This window comes from Tursiops truncatus, chromosome 9, assembly GCF_011762595.2.
Source record: "Tursiops truncatus isolate mTurTru1 chromosome 9, mTurTru1.mat.Y, whole genome shotgun sequence".
Taxonomy (NCBI): Eukaryota; Metazoa; Chordata; class Mammalia; order Artiodactyla; family Delphinidae; genus Tursiops; species Tursiops truncatus.
In genome coordinates, this window is record NC_047042.1 from 35,167,818 (window position 1) to 35,175,696 (window position 7,879).

General features: G+C 41.3%; 1 long non-coding RNA gene across 1 annotated transcript; it reads right to left on the reverse strand.

Annotated features, from left to right (window-relative positions):
- Window positions 1-816: 816 nt before the first annotated feature.
- Window positions 817-3,005, reverse strand: LOC141279462 (uncharacterized). The gene is made up of 3 exons (XR_012333719.1): window positions 2,911-3,005; window positions 2,097-2,136; window positions 817-842 (listed from the first exon to the last, which is right to left on the reverse strand). It is a non-coding gene; the product is annotated as an uncharacterized lncRNA (long non-coding RNA).
- Window positions 3,006-7,879: the final 4,874 nt, after the last annotated feature.

Consider the following 7,879-nt stretch of genomic DNA (forward strand, 5'->3'; position numbering starts at 1 on the left):
TGGCATTAAATACCATGTCTCTATACTAATGACTCCCCAGTTTTTATCTCCACCGCAGGCCACTTTTCAGAACTCCAGACACATGCATCTAACCATCTACTTGACTTTTTCATTTGGATGAACAGACATCTCAGACTCACTCTGCCGGAACTGTTTCCCTGATACCCCCCACCCCTGAAACCTGCTCCAGCTGCAGCTTCCCCATCTCAGTTGATGGCAACTTCATCCTTCTAATCACAAAGGTCAGACTCACTGGAGCAATCCTTGATGTCACTCTTCTATCACACCCCAAATCCAGTTCATCAGCAAGTCCTATATTTCTAATATTCTGAATCCCCTCCTAATCCCCTCCAACCTTGCCAGAGCCATTATCTTTTCTCACCCTTTAGTCAATCTTCTTCCTACCAACCTTGTCACACACACACACTCCCCTCAATCTACTCTCCCATGGAGCTTTTTTTTTTTTTGCGGTATGCGGGCCTCTCACTGTTGTGGCCTCTCCCATTGCGAAGCACAGGCTCCTGACGCGCAGACTCAGCGGCCATGGCTCACGGGCCCAGCCGCTCCGCGGCATGTGGGATCCTCCCGGACCGGGTCACGAACCCGTGTCCCCCGCATCGGCAGGCAGACTCTCAACCACTGTGCCACCAGGGAAGCCCCCATGGAGCTGTTTTACCCCTCAGTTTAAAATTCTGGAATGGTTCTCTCTTTTATTCAGAGTAAAAATCATATACTTAAAATGGCTGAAAGGGGATTCAGCTCTTCGTTACTTAACTGACTTTCTCCCCTCCTAAGCTCCCTTCCACTTACTGTGCTCCAGCCCACGTTAGCTTCTCGGTCTTCTTCAAAATGCCAACATGCACGTCAACAGAAGCAGAAAGCAGAGTTAGTGGTTGTCAGAGACTGGTCGGAGGGGAGGATGGGGGTGACTGCTTAATGCGTATGGAGTCTCCTTCTGGGGTTAGAAAACGTTCTTGAACTACATAGTAGTGATGGTTGCACACTGTGAATGTACAATGCCACTGAATTATACACTTAAAATGGTTAAAATGGTGAATTTTATGTTATATGCATTTTGCCACAATTTTTAAAAATACCAAACACACTTCCAACCTTTGCTCTAGTTTTTTCCTCTGCCCAGAGAGTGTTCTTGCTCCAAACACCCACTCGACTAACTCCCTTCCGCCTATACGTGGTTGTTCAATACCGCGTGCTCAATGAGGCCAACTCTGACCACACTATTTAATACGGCAAACTGCCCTTTACTCTGTATCTCCCTTACACCACTCAAACTTTTTATTTTTTTCCCACAACACCTAGTCTCTAACATACTTGATAACTTTTCAATACATGTACTGGTTATCGTCCCCTTTGCTCAAACAAAAGCTCAATGAGGGGAGGGGTCCCTGTCTGTTGTGTTCAGTGATAGATTCCAAGTGCCCAGATAGTGCCTGGTACATATAAGCACTCTGTAAATATTTTTTTGCATCTTCCCATCTCCCAGAAGGTAACCATAAAAGCAACCTCAGTATCCTTGAAGTTGGTTATTTTGAATTAGTCTGAAAAGATGGTCCAGATGGGTGGTTGCCCCCAAGACAAATCCCAACTGGGCCTCTGCATTGTAAGGCAAAAGCTACTGAGCTAGAGTTTTGTGTGAAAATGGAGGAGCGGATAAGGCTCAGTGTTAGAAGTGGCCTCATCCCTTGGGGAGGTCTAATAGTTTCCAGGTACTTAGAAGAGATAGGGATTGCAGTTCTACAGGGTGTAAGATGCATGAGCCCATCTGATACTATGGCTTCTGAGGTGACAGTACCACAGGAGGATGCCTGCTGGCAGCCTATGAGGGGGAAATAATTTGTACTAAACACTAAATTGAACTGACACCACATGCCTAAGTGAAGAGCCCAGGAGGAATGACCAACATGGACTGAGGATTGAATCCCATCCCTCCTCTAGAACCAAACAAGCCTTAACATGCTTATACACATGTAGGAAGCAGGAGGGATCAAGACGGAGTAAGATTTTTTTTCTGGTCTATCTTGGCTACAAGAGAAAAACTGACTTTTGTATAAAATAGATGACTAATGAAAACCTACTGTATAGTACAGGGAAGTCTGCTCAGTGCTCTGTGGTGACCTAAACGGGAAGGAAATCCAAAAGAGAGGGGATATATGTATACGTATAGCTGATTCTCTTCACTGCACAGCAGAAACTAACACAACATTGTAAAGCAACTATACCCCAATAAAAAATAAAAATTAAAAAAAGAGAAAAACTGAAGATTAAGCTCTTTCAACATCTTATTAAGCAGTACTGATCTGTAAGCTCACAAAAACCAAGGATAACATGCCATTTGTCTATAACTGCTGTTGTAACTAATGTAGCCCCTTCCATATAGCAACTGTCAAGCCACGAATGAACAATGACTTAAAACAAGATGAATGGGCATCTGTTTGCATTTTGCAGTAGTTTAATACTTCTCTAGAAGAATAACACTTCAATTCAGCTGCCAATATGTATGGTAGTGAGGTTTTGTTTTTGTTTTTATTTTGGTTCCTGGAAATTTTGTCTCCTATTACTAGAACTCTAGTTTTCATTGCATAAAAAGAATCCCATCTCCACCCCCTTAGGCCCCCACTCCCCTGCACAATTTGCTTTTATTTTACTGTTGCTCAGCTGTTCACTTGCTCATATTTGGGAAGTTACTCATTTTATTTTAAAACTTACTTTTAAGACCTTGCTTCAAAAAAGAAAAAGTCTTACTGTCATGCTGGGTTATTCAGCAAGAATCTATTGCCCTCCATGGGATAAACTCAGCCTTCACCCCCATAGCTTATCTGCTTTGGGAGCTGGATTACTGCCTCATAAAACAGCACAACAGTCCTATTATCACATAATCATTATCATTACCTCACTTTCAGCCATACAGATTCTTCTAATCCTGAACGTCTCGCCTCTCTAGTCTTGCTATATCTATCCTCTCCTGCTGTGAAACTGGTGTGTTCCATTTTCACGGAAGCTTAATGTAATCACAAACAGAAAAATAAAATATATTTTTTAACCAAGCTGCATTTTATTGATACCATTGTGTTATATAGGAATTTAAAATAGCTCCATATTTCATTCAAGTAAACAAAACAAATATGTGGGTAGCAGTGAGGGTTGATCTTACCCTAGCTCTATGTTTTCTTCCCCAATCTCATCTTTCTGGCTTTTGTCATATTCTTTAGGACAGATTCAATATGACACTCCCAAGTGGGGAACCCCTCAGTCAGCAACAGAATTGTCCCCACCCTGAGTGGAGTTTGGAAGAGGCACTGCCATTCTACTGAGATTTACTCAGAGGCTAGAAGTCATCACTGTTTAATCATGCCTTCTCCAGGCCCATGTAAAGTCACAATTGATATCCAAAGTGAATTCCTTCCTTGATCACTTTGGCAAAAAATGGGCCATTCTAACTTTATGAAAAAGATATAATCCATGCCCTCCAAAGTTTAAAAGAAGTAGGCATTAGAATTTTAGTCCTCACAACCAAAGAAAAGAAAGTTAAGAAAATTTTATAGCCCCATCAATCAAATAAAATAATCAGAGTTCACATTTATTTATGTCCATAGAACTTTTCTTTTTTTATATGCTTTCCACTTAGTGTTTGTTTTTAACACAAATCATACAGAAAATTCAAAAATAAACATTTAAAGGATGAATTAATGAAATAGTGGGGAAAAAAAAGAAAACTATAATCACCAAAATTCCATCTATTCTCAAACAATCACAGTTAATATTTTGGTATCTAACCTTCTACATCTTTTCATACTTAAACAAAATATTTATTTTCCAGAAAATTGAATCACCCAACATGTATTTTTGTGTGCTCCTTTACTCCACTTAACAATAGAGCGTGAAGGTCTTCTCTGTCAATAAATATGAAACAGACAAATTTATGTTTTCTAATGAGGCTCATATTCTAAAGGTACGTAACAGACCAAGAGATTCATAGGAACTGTGCTGTATAGACTTTGCAGCCAACAGAAACATTTAAGGAAAATGTGAGAAAAGAATCTGATGTGAGAATATAGGGAAAAAGTAGAAGGCAAAAAAGAAAAATATAAAAAGTTATTATTAGCACACAAATTAAGAAAATTTTACTCTGATGTTACTCTGAAACACAGATTAAAGAGAAAATAATTATAAGGGAGGCACTTTTTCAGTAGGGGAAAATGCAGTATAGAATGGGAAATCATCAGACAATGCAAGTCCAGCACAACAAAAGATAAGACCCAAATCACAACTGAAATCTAAGAGTATAACCTAGTCACTTCTGCTTAAGGCTTTCATCAATATTCAAGTGGGAAGAATCATGAGGAATACCATGGTAGTTTTAATTGTATAGTATTTACAGGTACAAACCTACAAATAACTTGACGTTTTTAAAATAATTTACTCTAAAGTGTTTGCATTTAGATCCCAAATAGTATTTTCCATTACCTTTATAAATTTCCAAGTTAAAAGATCTCTTCTGACATTGTCAAGGAGATGAGAATGACCACATGCATAAGGAACACTGGAATTTGCTGTCTTGGATGAAGTCCAAATTATCCATAGAAAACATGCAGCACATGTCATAGAAAAGGCAAGCCATATAAGGAAGGATTACATCCATTTAAATATGTTGCCTCTTACATATCATGCAATATTCCTTTAAATGTTATTTGTCTTTATTTACCTTGGAACTTTTACCCTGTATTATGATAAAAGTAGATTAAAATTCTGGGAACTATTAACTGTTCCCAAAAGGCACTCCCATTCTCCTGTGGCAACCTAATATATTTGAAGCTGAGCCTGTTTTTGATTAAACTATAAGAAGACTCTGCCAGGTCTCTGCTAAAATTTATCACTCTACTTCTCTTTCCTATCATCTCAAATGTTTTTGAAGAAAATCAAAGGTACATCTAAAATAGAACTTTATTTTTAACTTCTTTTACCACTTGAAAAGAACAGGGTCGTCAATGACGCTGATCTATGGGTGAAGGAAAGAAACCAAGGTGGTCAGGAAGGCAGCTCAAAGTTTTCACAAAGTCCTTGGTCAGCTTTTATGTACATCAAAATGAAACCTATGGCCCCTGGTGACTGAAAGCCTTCATGTACTCACAGCCTTTCTCGAACCTCCCCTTCACGCTGTGTGGTTGCAGGGCCTCTTCCTTTCCAAGACAGAATTCATATTCCTCCTTTGTGAGAGTAAGGTCTGTTCAAAGCAATCCACATAAAATGGGGTTCCTTCTACTTCTCATGGCAGTTTAAACTATTTTAAAAGGATGTGTCCTTCTGTCTGCACACGATCCTAATTTTTCTCCAGCCTGCTGGGGATATTCTGTCACCTTTTATTTTGGGCTTTGTCTTTCAGGGAAAAAAAAAAAAAAAGCCAAATTTGACACTTGAAAGTACTGTGGTAAACTAGGCAATTTCCAACTGTGAGTGAAAAACCAATGAAAAATCTTTAAGATACACTTAAAATACCCATTAGTAGGAGAAGGACTGTACCCACGGTTAAAAATTAACAGGGAAAACAACTTGTAAGCATTACCATTACAAAGCTGAATGCCTAAGGCAATATTCCTGACCACCACAAAAGCTGGTGATTTGCTTCCGGAGTCTGTTCCATACCTCCCTAATAGGCCTGGAAGTTACAGACAATTAATTATTAGATTATGTAACTCCCACTGCTTGAAGTTAGCAGAACATTCTATGGTTTTACTGCAAGTGAGCTGCTTTTCAGTGAGGGTTGCAATTTCATCAGCTCACTCATCTGCGTCTTTGTGCTACTTAATCCAGGCTTCCCAGGGTTTTTCTCTAATTGGCTCAGCCTTCTTCTGCCCTCAGTCAGCCTGATTTTATTCATGGGTTCCCAGTGAAGATGACTGAATCTGAAAGTTATGGTGCCAAGGTCTTACAGCAGTGTTAGACAGAGGTATTCATCTAAAATTTCTACAATCAGAGGGTCTTTCTGTGATTAATGAAGGCACATTTCTGCAAGCTTCTGAAGTCTACACTGTGCTAGTGAAAAACTGGAAGAAACACTCAACTACACCAGAGTTATGTAGCTGTGATCAGCAGCGTGCATATCTGGCTCTGTGGAAAGCACACTGGCCAAGGAACCACAAGACCTGCCTTGGGTGCAGATTATTTCACCATATGTCTTCGCAGGCAATGCCATCACTCTCAGCGTCAGTTTACACACCTGTAATACGGGGGAAAAACCACCTATCTCAACAGGTTTTGGTCAGAGATAAATGAAATAATAAATGGCCAAATGCTTTGCCAATTATGAATGCTATAGAAATTAAGGGACTAAACTATTATTGGTATTCTCAAAGCCTAATTTCCTTATCATTGTGGCAGTAAATAGCTCTTGAGAACTTGATATTTTTATTATTAAAAAGTTAATTTAAAAGACCTTCATTAGCATGTGCAAACAAGTTCACTATTCTAATTGCTTCACCAAAATTTCTACTCCTGATTTTGGGAGACCTTCAAGATGGCGGAGAAGTAAGACGTGGAGATCACCTTCCTCCCCACAAATACACCAGAAATACATCTACATGTGGAACAACGCCTACGGAACACCTACTGAACGCTGGCAGAAGACCTCAGACTTCGCAAAAGGCAAGAGACTCCCCCACATACCTGGGTAGGGCAAAAAAAAAAAAAAAAGAAAAAACAGAGGCAAAAGAAATAGGAACGGGACCTGCAACTATGGGAAGAAGCTGTGAAGGAGGAAAGGTTTCTACACACTAGGAAGCCCCTTCACGGGTGGAGACTGTGGGTGATAGGGGGAGAGCTTCAGAGCCGTGGAGGAGAGCGCAGCAACAGGGGTGCAGAGGGCAAAGCAGAGAGATTCCCGCACAAAGGATCAGCGCCAACCAGCACTCACCAGCCTGAGAGGCTTGTCTGCTCACCCACCAGGGCGGGCGGGGCTGGGAGCTGAGGCTCGGGCTTCAGAGGTCAGATCCCCGGGAGAGAACTGGGGTTGGCTGCATGAACACAGCCTGAAGGGGGCTAGTGCACCACAGCTGGCAGGGAGGGAGTCTGGGAAAAAGTCTGGACCTGCCCAAGAGGCAAGAGACCATTGTTTCAGGGTGCGCAAAGAGAGAGGATTAAGAGCGCCGCCTAAATGAGCTCCAGAGATGGGTGCGAGCCGCGGCTATCAGCGCGAACACCAGAGACGGGCATGAAATGCTAAGGATGCTTCTGCAGCCACCAAGAAGCCTGTTTGCAAGCACAGGTCACTATCCACACCTCCACTGTAGCCTGCCACTGCCAGGGTCCCGTGATCCAGGGACAACTTCCCTGGGAGAACACATGGCGCGCCTCAGGCTGGTGCAACATCAAGTCGGCCTCTGCCACCACAGGCTCACCCTGCATTCCATACCCTTCCTCCCCCCAGCCTGAGTGAACCAGAGCCCCCGAATCAGCTGCTCCTTTAACCTCGTCCTGTCTGAGCAAAGAACAGGTGCCCTCAGGTGACCTACATGCAGAGGCGGGGCCAAATCCAAAGCTGAACCTCTGGAGCTGTGCAAACAAAGAAGAGAAAAGGAAATTTCTCCCAGCAGTGGATTAAATCTCCACAATCAACTTTATGTACCCTGAATCTCTGGAATACCTGAAGAGACAACAAATCATCCCAAAATTGAGGCGGTAAACTTTGGGAGCAACTGTGGACTTGAGGTTTGCTATCTGTACCTAATTTCTTTCTGGTTTTATGTTTATCTTAGTTTAGTATCTACAGTTTATTATCATTGGTAGATTTGTTTATAGATTTCGTTGCTCTTCCTTTTTTTAAAAAATATATATAGATACATATATTTTTTTCCTTTTTCTCTTT